This window comes from Cynara cardunculus (genome assembly GCF_001531365.2).
Source record: "Cynara cardunculus var. scolymus isolate 2C chromosome LG 12, CcrdV1, whole genome shotgun sequence".
Taxonomy (NCBI): domain Eukaryota; kingdom Viridiplantae; phylum Streptophyta; class Magnoliopsida; order Asterales; family Asteraceae; genus Cynara; species Cynara cardunculus.
In genome coordinates this window covers 19,914,983-19,931,879 of record NC_037539.1, presented here as the reverse complement: position 1 = coordinate 19,931,879, position 16,897 = coordinate 19,914,983, and positions in this window count along the sequence as shown.

The window sequence follows — 16,897 nt, the reverse complement described above, 5'->3', positions numbered from 1 at the left end:
ATTAAGATACGTATGTGAGGTTGATCAATTTTATTTTTATTCACATTATATGTAATTATTATTTAAATTCATAAATTAATAAAGATTTTTTTAATATTCATTTTAACAAAATCCAAGATTTATAATAATAATAATAACAACAACAACAACAACAATAACAACAACAACAATAACAACAAGGCGAAAGGTCGTGTGAGAATGAAAGTTATGGTGAAATGTAAGAAGAGATCTGAATCCATAATCACATTTAATCTCATGTCCACCATGAATTTCGCTTTAGAAGATAATTGAGTTGGTCCATCTTCGTGCACCTCAATAGTGTCGACATTCAATTAGGATTGATTCAAGTGTGGAGATATCTTCTTATACTTCTTACCTTAACTTCCATTCTCACCGGAACACAACTCTATATAATAATAAATTTAAAATTCTTTTAATTAACACATTATATTATTTTTAATTTTTTTTATTATCTTGTTTGTATTAATATATTATATTATTAAATATTTGTTTTAATTATATTATAAAATATTGTCATTGACTATTTCTTCAAGATACTCTTTTTTTGGTCATTTTACATACTTACTAGCTAGTTTTTGTCAAATATGATTTTTATCAATTACCTTAGCAGTTACAAGCTAACTTATTAGTGATAAGCTAGTTTGTCAAAGATAGACTTTGTAATTAGGTATTTGGGCAAAATGTTATTTTATTGACAACGCTATCACCCTTACATGAAACCCGCCCTACTTGGATAAATGGACGGACCCAATTTTTTTTTTCAAATGGTGACATCATTTGACTATAAGAAACAAATGTAGAGAAAATTTTCAAATGGTGAGATCATTTGAATAAGAGAATGACACAAACAGAATTCGGAACTCAGATCTGGGTGGAAGAAAAGCTTTGCAAACCAACTTTATCAAAGAAAACTTATTCTCGTTATAGTTACTCCTACAGCACGTCCTCGTACAATGCTTAAGGCTTGCTACCACCCTCAGGTGGATTAGGGGTCCTCAATCCATTATATTATAAGGTGGTGGATTATTTCCAATAAACTATGAGATAAAGTTCCTAGTCATGTGTATGGTGCCTTGTAAACTGATTGGCTTGACGCAGGGTGCCATTCCAGATGAGTTGAAAGACTATGATCTCCCTAAGCTGCCTACTATGAGGATCTAGCCATTGTTTCATGCTCACCTTCCTTCATAAGAATATAATTTCAAAATACATACGATGACATACAACAAATTAATATGATTGTACTTTTCACGAACCTATTTTTTTTTTACTTTTCAACGAAGTAATAATATAGTGGCACCATGCTAGGTTGATTCTTGCTTGGATATCAAATGTGATGAGGTGTTTGTGAGCTGACTAAACGACAAGACAAACAAAGGGATTCAAAGAGTCATCCGATGAGATTTATACTTCATTATTGATTTTATCTTTCACTTCCTATTTTTTATTACATTTCTTTATCAACCGACCAATCATATTATAATCAACCAATAATTCTCAGTAAATTAATTATTTTGGATTATGGGAAATTATAGGTATGCCCCTGCAATTTAATTTGATTGTTTAAAGAAAAACCATCAACTTCAATGGTGTATCTTAAGAGTATCTCTTGAGGTATTTTACAAAATAGAAAAAATTGAAGATTTTGGACATAATTTTTACTCCAAAATTATACCCAAAATTTAATGAAGAAAGCTTGACAGAAAGTGTGTTAAATTCTTTAAATTTAGAGAATTTTTCAGAAATGATTATCATAAAAGATAAAATAACTTTTTATTATATTGCTATCAAGAAATATGGAGGTCAAATGTTTATGAGAGAAAAATTATATTTTATTATATATATGTAATATTTGAATAATATCATTAATATCATAAGAAGCTGGATATAATTTTTTTATAGAGATTTTAATTATTTTAAAGAAATACTAGAAATGTACTCGTACAATGCAACGAGATATATCTTCATTTTAATGTTTCGTTTTATTTTTTATCTCTGTTGATATAATACAATTTATGTGGTTTTGAAAAAAATAATGTTTTTACTTTTAAATAAAAATAAATTTGAAGATATCATAAAAGTTTGAAAAAATATATCGATATAATATCAAATTAACTATTTAAAAGTTCTCGTTTTTTTTTAATTCAATTTAGGTCTATTAACTAAGCAATTTATTTTTGGCTTAACAATATAATTTTTATAAAGCTATGATTCTGTTAAAACTCAATGATTATCCTAATTATGTTTTAGATTTTTTATATTTAAAATGAGATGTTTATCCTGTATTTGATTATGTTTACCTGTAATTAGTTATACGAATTCAAAAATAGAGTTTTAATAAGTTGTACTTATGCACAATTTATTTGTAATATTAAATTTTAAGTAATATGCATCAATAAACAATACTTCATGTATAAAAAATAATTTTTAAAAGTTTTTATCAAATACTTTATAATATAGTATAGATTTAATATACGCTTAAGTTGCTTACTTGCTCGGAAGAGCCCTCGCCCTAATAAGAAGATGAGTTGACTTCTTTGTTTTTAGATGCGTCATATGGTTGATTATTATGATTTGAAATAACTGATTTTATAATTTTTGATTAATTTGAATTTAGTTTTTAGAGTAGACTATGAAATTTGGTCCCCTATGCTTTATTAAAAAGAACATTTTTGATTCATGCAATTTTGAAATTGTAATATCATCATTGTAGTTTGTAAAAACGTCTAGATTTGATCTCTCTCTAATGGTCAAATTCCGTTAAATGATAAACATTTTCGTTTCTTTGTCGACTTTTTGTCTTTTATCCAATCAAAAACCACAGAGACCAAAATCATAAAATTAGTTTTGATATACTAAAATACAAAAAGATCGATAAAAAAATGAAAATGTCCCATATTCAATGGAGTTCGTTAACATATGTTACAGGGAGGGACCAAATCAAGAAGTTTTACAAACCACAATGCCTATCTTGTAATTTCTAAATTGCAAGTATAAAAAGTATTATTTCCAACAAACTATAGGGACCAAATTTGTAGTTTACTTTTATTTTTATAAAAAGTTTAAGATCAAAATAATCAAATTTCAAGATGCGACAAGACTTATTTTTGGAAGTTAAATTTAAGTTTATTATTTTATTTCAAACTTTGGTTATTCATAATGATTCGTCTTTTTGAAATACAAACAAGATGTCTTATTAATTATTGATTTAATTAAAGTTCGATTATAAGTGAATAATTTTTAAAACTATTTGAGTTGTGACGTATTGATTAAGTCTCAAGGGATGTCGTAGAAAATCTCATACGTTTCAGGTTCGAATTCAAGAGCTACCAAAACTCTTGTAACCATGGAGGTTCACCCTGCAATGACTTCACGTCATTCGTGAAAGTTTATGGTTTAATCGGTATACATAAGCTAGTCATGAAACTCACAATTACAAAAAAGAGTCAAATACTTAAATGTGTCGTTCAATAATGACAAAATAAGCAAGTCTTTTGAACCAACATCAATGTTACCAGTTACTAATGAATAAATAAATAATTTTATAATAATGTTTTATTCAAACATCTCACAGCAAAAACAATTTCGTCTGACATGTATACCTAGGCAGTTGGCACATAAAGGTTAAAAACAAATGTCAAGCTTAAGTGTAAATGATATCTAGGTCCACTTTTCTGACTCTTAATTGATTAACGAACGTCTAACATGAAAAAGATGTATATTGATTCAGTTCAAATCGAAAGGTGCTAGAGTGCAAGACAGTAAGAGGATCAAAATGAGATAAAATAATAAATATATAAGGGCTATTTCTACAATTCTTAATAAAACTAAGGGGGTGTTTGGTTCATGGAATTTAGTGGAATTGGAAGGAATTGGAATGCCCAAATCTTTGACCAAATTCCAAATCCTATGTTTGGTTCACATAATAGATGTGAAGGAATCCTTCCAATTCCAACCAATTCCCTAATTCATTGATTTCACAATTCCACCACATATACCATGGATTTCATATTCCAATCCGATAAATTTCTTAGCCCTCATCCATTCATCGACGCTGTATCTCGATTTGCTCTGTTCTGCTATGCTCGATCTCGTTTAAAACTAAGAATGACAACGGGCCAGGTTCGGGCCGGTTATTGGTATCCCCGTCCCAGAAACCGATAACTAAAACCGTCCCCATGACCGCCCTGATCCCCGTTGGGGATCTTATCAAGTCTCGCGGTTTCCCCGATCCCCGTTGGGGAACTCGTTAAGGTAAAAATCCTCTTTTTCCCGTTCACCGTTGGTTGTAACCGAACCCGAAATCGAAACCCGAAACAAATCTAAAAATCCCTGAATTTAATATTATATATGTATGTATATGTATATAAATTAAAATTAATATACATAAACATATCAGGCCGGGCCGGGCCGGGCCGATGATTACCGTTCCCGCCCCCGTTCCGGTTAAAATCCCCGAATTTGTCCCCGATCCCCGCCCCGTCCCCGATAAGATGTCCCCGAACCCAGCCTGAAAGTTTCGGTTTCAATTTTTTTTGCCTGTAATTTTCTCGTTGAATTCCATGAACGAAACAAAAAAATTCCAATTCGGTTAAGAATTTTCATTCCAATTCCATCCAACCAAACACAATCAAAAGACATGGTCAAATTCCATCGAATTCCATTCTATTCCCTCAAAGTCAAATTCATTTGATAAATTCCAATTCTATTGAATTCCATTCTACGAACCAAACACCCTCTAAGTACTCGAATGAAAAATAGGAACGGGGAGGCTCTTTTTGTCCGCCACTTTTTTAGTTGCTTCACCTCCACGCACCGCCGATGGTTACTTTTCATCTATTCATCTTTTGGCCCTTCTAGTTTGTTTTGTTTACAGATTTGCCCCAAATGTACATGAAATGAAAATGACACGTTTATAAATATTTTTATTATATTAAAATAAGTATATTTTAAACTAAAATACTGGGGTGTCACGCACGGTGACGAATGTTTTTTCATACGAAATGCATAAGTTAAAATTAAACTTGTTTTAACCAATGTAATACAATGAACGTATTGTTGATATTTGAGAGGTAAATTATTTTGCTGACATTAGTAAATAAAATAATTAATGTCTTGATGTTGAAGTTAAAAATGTGCAAAAATGGTTAGACCCAAGTGTATATGCATAAAAAATGGCAGGTGAAGATCTAAAAAAGAATATAGCAGATGTATACAAAATTAACCTTTTTAATTTAGCTTATAAAGCTTGTTTTGCAAAATATCGTTAACCCTTCCAACGATGTGAATGATATTTTTTTATGTATCTTTAGTTTTTCATATCTTCATCCCACTAAGGGGATGTTTACTTTTAACACTTTAACCGAAAGGGAATGTTTACTTTTAACACTTTAACCGATAAGCGTTTAACGATAAAAATCAACATTGTCACTTACTTATCAAGTAACATTTTAGTCCATCAAAACGACATTGTATGCAACAATTTACCCGGTAAAGCTAACCGTAGTAGAGTTGTCGCCATCACTTACCCGGTAAGACTCTCGGTCCTCATCTTTGTTCTTACCGGGTAATATTCTTGGTACTTGTCATATTCATCCGGTAAGGTAAGATGACTTAATAAATACTTACCTGGGCAAGTTTTTGATAAACCTCCCCTAAATATGGTTATCCCTTCCTATACTATACACATTTATTGCATTGTCGGTACATATATGAAGTGTATATTTTAAAAAAAACAATTAATGGATATTATAATCTAATGAAGGCGACATTTTATCAATAGATCATTAAATTAAGATTTACAGATAGAACATAATAAAAGAATAAAATTGGTTTTTGAATGAATTATGATGTTCTTCGTCAAAGTAGTGGATTGGTCAGGTTGGATGTACACAAAAAATAGATAATGGATTAGTTATTTTAGTCAACGTCGTATCATTACAATCGTGCAAAAGCAGAAACATGTTAGATATATGTTCGAAATTTGAATTATACTTGATCTTCAATTGCATTATTACTTGAGAGTTCCAATTTATATATATCTTAGCACAAACAATAGTAAGAGGCCGTTTACAAAATGCTTACCCGGTAAGTACTTATCGGGTAATTTTCCTCACCGGATGAACATGACAAGAGCCAAAAATCTTACCCGGTAAGAGCGATGATAAGGATGGAGAGTCTTACCCGGTAAGTGAGGGTGACGACTCTTACCCGGATAAACGTTTACCAGGTAAATTGTTGTATATAATACGTTTTGATGTACTACAATCTTACCTAATAAAATAAATTATAGTGTTGACTCCTAACGTTAAACACTTACCGGATAAGCATTTAGGTAAACAACCCTTAAGTTTAACATCGGTCAATATTTGTGAAGTTAAGCATATCAATATTGACGATTGTAAAAGTTTGAACATGATAAGACCGATGCAAAGAGCTTGTAAAGAGTCCAATGAAAACGATTTAAGGGGATCCTTAGTAGACTCTTCTAGAGCAGGCCAAGAAACTGCAAGCATAACTGGATTGACCACCTAAACGACACCAGTTGATGTTTACTCCATGTCGGCTTCTTAAAAGCATTCCTGCCACCACCAACCTTTACCCGCAAGCTGAAATTAAGTGCTAGAATCATTTAGAGAGCGTGCAACCTCCGACGTTGCGTTGATGAAACAAATTAGGAATGTTATCATATTGAGAACTTTGAAAACATAGTTTAGATTCCAATGCACCATCCATTTCATGGATGATTCGATTTAGTCACAAATAAATCTATTCTTAGGATTAAATACAAAAGTTAACATGTCTTGTGCCTGACATAAATCGAAAAGAAAATGCAACAAACCTCCTAACCATACTTGGAAGGCTTCAACCGCTGTTAGGTTAAATCCATCTCTTCAACTACTGATAGGTTAAATCCACCTCTTCAACACAAATGTGGGCTATTCAAGCAAGCCGATAAACAATCAAATTCTCACAGGAGTAGAAAAAACTTAGGCAACAAGAGTAGATAGACATGAACACATGTATGTAGTGAAACAAAAATGGATATGGTATGAATTATGAGGACATGAAAAATGGTAGGCTCCATCAACAAATCCATATGATTGTATGTACTTTTAGACAAAATTGGACATTGATATGGACGATTAAAGGGGGCTTAGAACAACAAAACTCATCACCATCAAATGGCTAGCTATATGTCTAATTTTCCCAATTCCAAGTCGTATTGACAAATTCTAATCTTATCCAACAAACATATTCATGAACCCATGATTCAAAATGGATAGCGCTATGTCAATTGGTTTTTTTATATTTTTAGATAAGATTCTACAGTTTGACACACAAAATCAATAAAAAGAGCAAAAAAAACATCACAAATTTGCATGAATCAAGATATAAATTCCTATTAGATCTATCAAAAAAGCTAGCAATTTCACGACAAAATATTGAATAAGAAATCACTAAATTAAATGACAAAGTGGACAATCAAATGAGGTAAAAAGGGGAGGAAAAATGAAAACTCAAGTGTAAAAGTAGTTCATACATGAATGGTATCATCATTTTTTATTCGTATGATAATATTCATGGACATAGCAGTTTTTTATTATACATTCATATCCATATACGTCCCTTACGATAAGATGTAAAGTATGGAATATGAGTAATGAATGCAGTATCTATTAAACATGACAAATTGTACAATATAAGACATATATGCAAAAACGCAATCTACATTAGGAGGAAGATTTATCATTATACAAAATATAAATTAATAGTAGGAGATAAATCCCTGCATATGTTCCAGATTATAAGCAAGAGTGCATAAAAAGAAAACTTATAGCATCGTTACAACAAAACCAAATGTATTTCTCCACAACACACTCTTTCCAATAGAATGTAAAGAAAAAATCAATTTCATGACATTGAATCAATAAAACTTCTATAAATTACATGCCATCAAGTAGTTGTAAAAGAATTGGTCTGATTTCACTTAGATACCGTTGAAGGCCTTTCTTTACACCCGAAACTGCATAAACACTCCATTTCATTTGTGTTTCGAACTCTAAAACTTATACAAATGCATAGATATTAAAACATAATTGTAGAAAGTTGTACTTAAAATAAGTAAAGAAAAAGCACCAATGTGGAGATATGCAAGGTTTAATATTTGAATAAACAAAGTCAAACTAGAAATAAAGAAAATTATGTTTTTGGCCCAGGGTTTGGAACTTACCTATAAATATATATTATTATTTAAAGTTCAATTTTTGCAAAAGATCCTAACATTGCTTCCAAAAAACAAAACATTGGTTCCATCATTGAGAAAAAAAAACACTATAATTTATAAAAAAGTTTAAGAGAGAGAAAAAGAAGAAGCTTGATTTGTATTAATTATTTAGTGTTGAACTTCTCTATTTAGATATGTCATTTTCCATTTATATCCCAACATTAAGTCGTTTTATTTCCTTATTTTCTATTTCTTTGTTTATGGAGCTAGAGTAAATGATTTACTTGTTTTTCACTCTATAATTGACTAATATGGACTTCTTGGACAAAATTGAAGTTTGTATTTCATGTTGCTAAATTGCTACATCAAGAACCGGAGATGGAACCTTGGAAATAAAGTAGGCTAGGGGCTAGTTGAGAAGACTTGGTTGACTTTTGAAGACTCTTTTGTTTTTCAAATTTATTTTGATGGCTGAAAATTATCTTTGGTAATTGTACTTTAAGGTTTTTAACCTTTTGACTACTTGTACTCTTGCAAACTGATAATCCTAGAAGATTAATCAATCACACAAATTGTAATTCAAGAAAAATTGTAGAGAGAGTAGAAATTGTAGAGAGAGAATTCTTTTAAAGCTCCAAATGTATTAATTTTTCAAATGATTACAAAATGAAATCTCTACTAAGCACTCTCTAATTCTAACACAAAGCACCTATATATACAAGAGAAAATTCATTAAAGCTTAAAGCTTGGATACGACACATTAAGCACAAAACTTGATCCAAACATTCTCCCCCTTTTGAGTTCAAGCTTTACAAAACAACTTAAAAAAATTCAGCAAAAATTCTTCAGACTTTTAGCAGCACCAAACTTCAGAAATTATCAGCATCTCGAAATCTTCAAAATTTATCTCTCAAGACTTTAAACATTCTCCCCCTTGTTCTCTCAAGACTTTAAACATTCTCCTATTATAGAAACTTTGTACATTCTGCTCCTTTGAATTCTTTGTTGAAACTTCTTCTTTAAGTAACAAATTCCTTGTTTTTCAAAAACTTTCTTTAAAATTTCAATTTTCATGCTCTTTCTCAGACTTTAACAATCTCTTACTCTTTAACAATCTTCTTCAAGAAACAAACTTTCTTAGCAATCTCTTCAAGAACTTGTAAGCTTTCAAACAATCTCTTTGATAACGTTTCTTCCCCTTTATCATCGACAATCTTCAAATAACTTCAGAAATTAACTTCACTTGATATTATGTCTTTGATAACATTCTTCCCTTTTGATGACATTTCTCCCCCTCATGATGATTAAGAGAATCTTGAACATCACGGATAATCAAATATCTAACATTTTCCCATTTACACACTTCTTCAGATATACTTCCCCTAAAGAAATAAATCATCTTTTCTCAACAATTAAAGTTGATTTCTCCCCCACTGAAAGATAATCTCTGTAAGAATAACATTCTCTCGTCCTTAAAAAAATAGATCTTTTCATTGTCGCACTCCCCCTTGAATACGGGGTAAAAGTGTAATAATCGGTTTTTAATTTTAGTTGATCAGGTTTCGAAAACAAATAGTTATAAAATTTAGGGGTAAAGTATTAGCATTTGTTGGAAACTGAGGGATCAATACTAAATATTGGTCACCTCCTTGATGTATTTGGATTTTTGGTTCAATAGGATTTTATTAAAATTAAAACTCATGTGGGGAGGGGGTGCATGACCATGCACTGCCTCAACCCCCCGCTCCCTTCTCTTAATACTTCAAAACTTACTATATATAGTAAGTAAGAGGACATCGAAAAAAGGTTTAGATACTGGTTTTGGTAAAAAAAACTCTGGCAAAAACCTGATTGAAAAAGAGAAGAGTTAAAGCATCTAGGGAGGTCTCCGATTGAAGGTGAGTGTTACATGGGTTTGATAACTTATGAGTTTTTACCTTTCATATAGATACTTCTTGTGTTATAATGTTAGATAACATTTCACTAAGTCTGTTATGAAACCTCATCGCTCAAAGCTTCATCTGGATTGAGCCTTCATCGCCCAAAGCTTCATCCGGAATGAGCCCTCATCGCTCAAAGCTTCATCCGGATAGAGCCTTCATCGCCCACAGTGTTAACCGGATTTGACCCTCATCGCCTATAATGTTGTCCGGATTGGACCCTCATCGCCCACAGTGTTGTTCGGATTGGACCCTCATCGCTCACAATGTTGTCCAGTTGGACTCTCATCGCTCACATTGTTGTCCGATAAGATCCCTTCATCGCTTACAGTTTTTTCCGAAAAAGGATGTTTTGAATTTTAATCATAAAATGGCGATGTAACCGTGATAGTCTGAAATGACAGTGTAACCGCGATAGACGGAATGGCGGTGTAACCACAGTAGATAGATGTTAAATTATCATGAAAATTCATGTTTGAATTATGATAATTGTTATAGTAGATTATAAATGAATGAGGGAGGTTCACTCACTAGATGTTGGTCCAAGCCGGGTCTACAAGAGTTTTAGACGAACAGTTTGTGGGGGGGGGATGAATACAAACACAGGAAACTTTCGTATTAAAAAATATATATTGATAGAGAAAGATAAATACAGATTTTTTGCAGATTGTTTGCGGAAATAGAAAAGGTAAAGATAACCTATCTAAAAAAATCTAAGTTTACACATAGATATACTTAGCAAAATAGAAAAGATTTGCTGAAAAGATAAAAACAAAAGGATGTTATTCTTGGGTAAGAACTTTAGAATTCTTGAGAGGGATTCTAACTTGCTTGAAGATAAACGTATGTGTTCTTTAGATAGAAGTGTAATATCTGTGTATGCGTGTTTTGCATGGAGAGAGCACTCAACTATTTATACCCATTGACCGTTGAATGATGGAATAACACAGAAGGTCTTTTCAGCACTCACTGAGGCTTGAGTAGTCTTCACACATATGTTGACCAGGTTGTAATCACTGAATACTGCTTCAGATCACAAATGCGCCAGTCACTAATCTTTAGTTTCAGTCTTCAACATTCACTGAAGGTTCTTTGGTGTGAGTTCTGTCTTCTTGAAGTATCGCTGTCGCTGTAGGATTTACAATACATGTTTTAGCGAGCACTGAACAGACTCTGTGATGATCGCTAGAACTGAAAGAACAGAAACATAGTACTTTGAAAGGTAAAAGGGATTATTATCAAATCAATGAGAGAGAGGATCAACAATCTCCCCTATTTGATGATGACAAAACAACATAAATAAAATTGCCTTAATGATTAATATTAAGGAAAAGTTAAATATAAAGTACATGTCCCTTTTAACTATTTTGGGATCTTTTTTAGTGAATCGGTTTTTACTTTATAAGTTTTCTTAAGTTACAAGTTTAAAAAAAAGTACAAGAAGGGAAACTGAAACTGAAAGCATGTTCACTGACTGTAAGAGTATATTGGAACTCATAGACATGTGTCCCTATTACTCTTTTCAGAGATCTTTTTAAGTGATGCTGATGAAATACTTATATTAATATAAGTGTTTCTGTCAGTACATTTCTAGACTTACTACATATAAGTTGTACATTGAAAGAAAGGACATAGATACAAAAGACATACAATGAAAGATAAAATTACAAGACATAATTTCATGACTATTTTAGGTTGCAGAAGTCGATGTAGCCAGGTACTTCTTCTCCAAGCTCCTTTTGACGTAGAAATTCTCTTATGATCTTGCGGTCTATCATTTCACCATATAAATCATTGTCCAACCAATATCTTAGATAATCTAAGTGTTCTATGGGACAAAGATTAAACTTAGACACTCTCTGAAAGCTGTGTTTACCTTCATAGTCAAGGAAAATAAATCCTAACTCAGGCTTTAGGTGCACAGTGTTGGGTATGTAAGGACCCATCGCTGGCAAGGAGAGGTTCAACATTGAGATGTCTGGCTCCTTCGAATCCTTCAGGACTTCATATTAGGAGAACTTTGTTTCATGTTCATTCCTCAGGGTTGGTCCTTCATTAGGACTTGAAGGTCTTCTTCTTCTACCTTTTTTTAGTGACGGCTTTGTAGGTACAACGACGTATTTTGACATCTTCTTGATCAGATCGCCGAGGATGTCATAAATTATCGGCTTGTGCCTTGAATTTAAGCGCTGAATGGCTTGGTGGATCTCCAGCCATTCACTGTTGCCATACTGACTTAGGTAGGAAGGATACTCCTTGACAGCTTCAAGTTGTCTCTAATGATGAGTATTGAGACTAGAAGTCCACCATCCTTCATTCGTCCACTGATCGGGATGTTTGAGATATGGTGAGGACTTATTCTCTTGTTTAGACGATCTTCGCTTCACTTTTTGTCTCGGTCTACCAGTTTCATTGTCTTTTCATGTTCAGCTTCTGCAATTGAAAGCAACTTAGCCTGGGCCTTGACAACATTCACCATCTTTTTAGACTTTTTCTTTGGAAGAACTTGAGCAGCAAGAGACTTGGCCAGTTTTATGCTGTCTTCAGTCTGTTGTCTTTGAAGATTGAGTTCTTCCTCAGCCTTGAGTGCCTTGAGTCTTTCAGCTTCAGGTAGGAAGTCAAACTCACCATAACTAGAGATACGAATAGAAGTTTTTAATCTAGTTTGATCGAGTGACTCCTTAAGCTGAGACATCTTGTTGGTCCCGGTAGGGTCTACAAGAGTTTTAGAGAAACAATTTGTAGAAGGGGGGGTGTTAGGACTGAAAATCAATATTAAATTTTATTCGTCTTGAAAGTTAAATATTGTCTATAATTGTAAAAGTCATCGTGTTTGACTTTTCTTATAGGAGTTTGACTTTGACTATGTTTAGTAGTTTGACCCTATAAATAGGGTGATGTCTTTGTAATTGTAGTAAAGAGAGCTTAATTGTAAAATTAGAATACGTAATATCAGAGTTGACCATATTTGAAGATCTTGACTTTCTCTCTCAACTCTCTTATATGATGTTCTTGAAGATTTATCTTAATCTGCCATTGTTATGAAGATTGCTTGAAGATTGATCATTGTAGTGGGACTATCAATTGGTATCAGAGCAGTGTGTGCAAGAGATCAGAAGAAGAAATCAGATTTTGAAGATTTTTTTTCAAGATTATTTTTTGAATTTTTTTTTGTTCTTCGTGTTCTTGTTCTTTTTTAAGTTTGATCCAAAATTTTTTGGAAAATTGTGTGTTTTGGTGTTAAAACCGTGATCATTTTGTGCGTAATCTTGTTGTGAATCTTTGTTTTACACAAAGATTTACATTTTGATCATCTGATTTCAAGTTTTTGGTGAAAATCTGTGTTTTTAAATTTTTCGTGTTCTTAATTTTTTTTTAAAAAGTCAGTGTTTTTGATCCATTTTTTTAAATCTTTTTTTGTTTTTGTGTTTTTGATCTGTTTTTGAATTTTAGTTTGAATAATTTTGTGTTAAATCGCTCAGTTCAAAGTCCAATCGGATTAATGACTTGATTTTCTTTGGGCTTAAAATCGATCAGGCCCATCATATTTTTGACCGGATTGTTTCTTCGTTCACTTTTTCAATCTAAATCGCTAATAACCTAGTTCATCTCTCATACTCAGGTTTCTTTGTTAAATCGCTCAAATAAGAAGGATTTAATCGAGAAGTAAGCGGATAAGGAACTTGAAATTTGAAAGATCATGTTTAAATCGCTGACAGTGTAAGCGATTTAGTTCTTAAATCGGTCACAGCTCGTGTGGAGTCATTTTGAGAAGACGGATGTTTATCTTTTGAGTGGATTAGTATCTGAATTCGATCAACTCTTGACCGGATTAGTGTCTGAATTCGATCAACTCTTGACCGGATAAGTGTCTGAATTCGATCAACTCTTGACCGAATAAGTGTCCGGATTCGTACAACTCTTAACCGGATTAGTGACCAGATTCTAAATCGCTCAATCCATCTATCCGGATTTCTAAATCGCTCAGTATATCGCTCATGGTATCAATCTGATTTTGTTTACATTGCACGATTATATCAGGTTATGAATGTCTGTAAATCGTTCAAGGTCTCGATATAGTTTTAATCGGATTTGGTAAATTGCTCGGGTTACTTTAATCGAAGACTTCTATATTTTCTCGATAACCTCTTTGTTCACCAGAAGTTACACTCAGGAGACTGAGTTTGATAAGCTCACATGCAAGAACAGATGCAGTCGTCGTACCATCACCAGCCGAGTCATTGGTTTTGCTTGCAACCTCTCTGATTAAAGCAGCGCCAACATTTTCCATAGCATCAGAATTATCTTGTTTAGCCATCTCGATAAGCACTGTCTCCAACTCCTCAACTCTAAGTGTAGCAAGAGAGTGATCAAGAGAGTGAAGTTTTCAGATTTTATCCAGAAGAGAAGCTTTGTAGCCGTTTGGGTAAATCTGGTCAAAGGAAATCCACAGCAGACTGTTTGCAGTTAGGTTGATATTCAATTCATTGATTTGAGTCCAAATCAGTTGTCTTGCTAAACAGGTTTCATTTTAAATTGTTCATAGAATCTGTACGTTTTCACTGAATTGCTCACTGTCTCATCTTGTTTTCTTCTAAATTGGACAGTGGCTAAAATGATGAGGTTCAAGTTGTTATATTGATAAGAAGCTGATTCAGTTGCAGGTGATGAGTTTCTGGTTATTACAGTTCTAGCAGCTAATTCGAGCTATAAATACTTCTGTTCATCCAAGCACTTGGCAGCCGGAGTGCCTGCCATATTGACAAGCACTTGTATTAGCTTAAAACACCAATTTATTTGGTGCTCAATCTCATTACAACATCTCTCAAACTGCTGTTTACGTGGGCAAATTCATATCATAGAGATAGTTCTGTTACTGTTTCTTTGTTTATGAGTCTAATCTTTTTGCTGGATCAACAGAGGAATGTTTCTGCTGGACTGTTCATTGAGTTCATATGACTATTTATTACACAAGATTGGAAGGTACATTTAACAATGGAATTGGAAAGACAACATTGATTGATACCACAAACTCTTGTTTGAAGTGATTTTGCAAAGAAGACACTAAGATTCATCTTGGAAAGGAGGATCAAGTGTGGAATGAGGATTTGAAGCCTGCTGGTTCTTGCTAAAACAATTTTTGTCCTAACTGTTTTGATTAAAGTGAAGCTGAAAGTTTTTGTTTGCAGCTGTTGATTATAAGGATTGCGAGATTGTTGAACTAGTGTAGATTTTTTTAAAATCGCATCTATATATCTATTTTAGACCTTGCATCGCACCTGCCTGTTTGATTTCACCTGCTTGTTTGATCACTTTATCAGATTTGATTTGTTTGCAGCTGTTTGTTCTTGCTGTTTCTTTAAGGATTTGAGGCTGTAAGTTTCTCATGGCCTGAACTTGATGTGTTTCCATTATGTCTGAACTTTCAATGCAGAAGGTTGTGCAGTGAGGTGGTTTAGCAATGTACAACAGGTTTAGGTAGCTTTGAGTGGACTTGAGAGGTTGTTAATTGATTGCTGTGTGTTGACCAGGTTTCTGCAGTGATCAGAAAGCTTGTATAGTGAACAGTTTTTGTTTGGATGTTTTAGGCAGTAGGTTTTCAATCATCTCTCGATTTAAACTTGATTCACGGACATCTTCACCTGGATACAGTTTCATATTCTGTTTGAATTCATCTTGATTGCAAAATCTATAAATTGAATTTGACTTGGTTGTTTTGGACAGATTAGCGTTGGATTATTGTTTCATTTTGGTTCAAGATTAAATCACACAAAATCTGTTTACCAGCTTCTCCATTTCCAAGTGTTGCTGTCATTCAGGACGAAGCACCAACAGAGACTGCTAGAGGAAGCTGCACAAATACCTATTGGTTGTGAATCAAGGATTGTAACAGCTCTTACACGCTACCAAGCAAAGAACTCCTTTCAACATCAACCATTTGAATTGACCAAGAATTTCATTTGGTGTWATCRTATTAAGGGATTTTGTTAYGGTTTTTAATTAGTTTGTAATTGGGTCATATATTCTCGAACTGTGTTCTCGGACTATCTTTTAGCTATAACTTTGTAACTGATWTTGTWTTGGTTTTTGAACAGTTTTATYGGGCTTGGTTCATCTTGGACTTGTTGTGTCTTTAGTCTTTGAGGTTTAGTTTTTGTTTAGATTTTAATTTTGGATCATTGTTTGTTTGTTTTTATTTGTTTTTAAACTGTTTGAGAATCTTTGAACTGTTTTCTGTCGCGTAAACTGTTTTTCATCAGTTTCAACTGTCTTTGACTGTTTTTTAACAGTTTTTAACTGTTTTCAACAGTTTTGATAGTTTTTACTAATTTTTGACAGTTTTTCGTCGATTTTCTTATTTCTCAACAGTTTTTTGTGTTTTGTGTTTTCTGTTATTCTTTTTGAGCTTAATTGTTCCTGATTTCTTTTACTGATTTCACTGCATAGATCCTATATTTGATCAATTTTTTTTAAAATGGCAGTTTCATATGAGGGAGAGGACAAAAAGTTGAGAGAGAGGATTGTTGAGCTGGAAAAGAATATAGTGGTTTATAAAGATAAATTCATAAACAGTACTTTGAGAATCACACTAATCTGGAATCTATCAAATATTTAAAGAAAGATCATAAACAAGAATGTGAAAGAATCGAGAAGGAATTTGAGTATAAAATTGAAAAACTCGAGAACACTCTCAGCTTTGTAAGAAAAG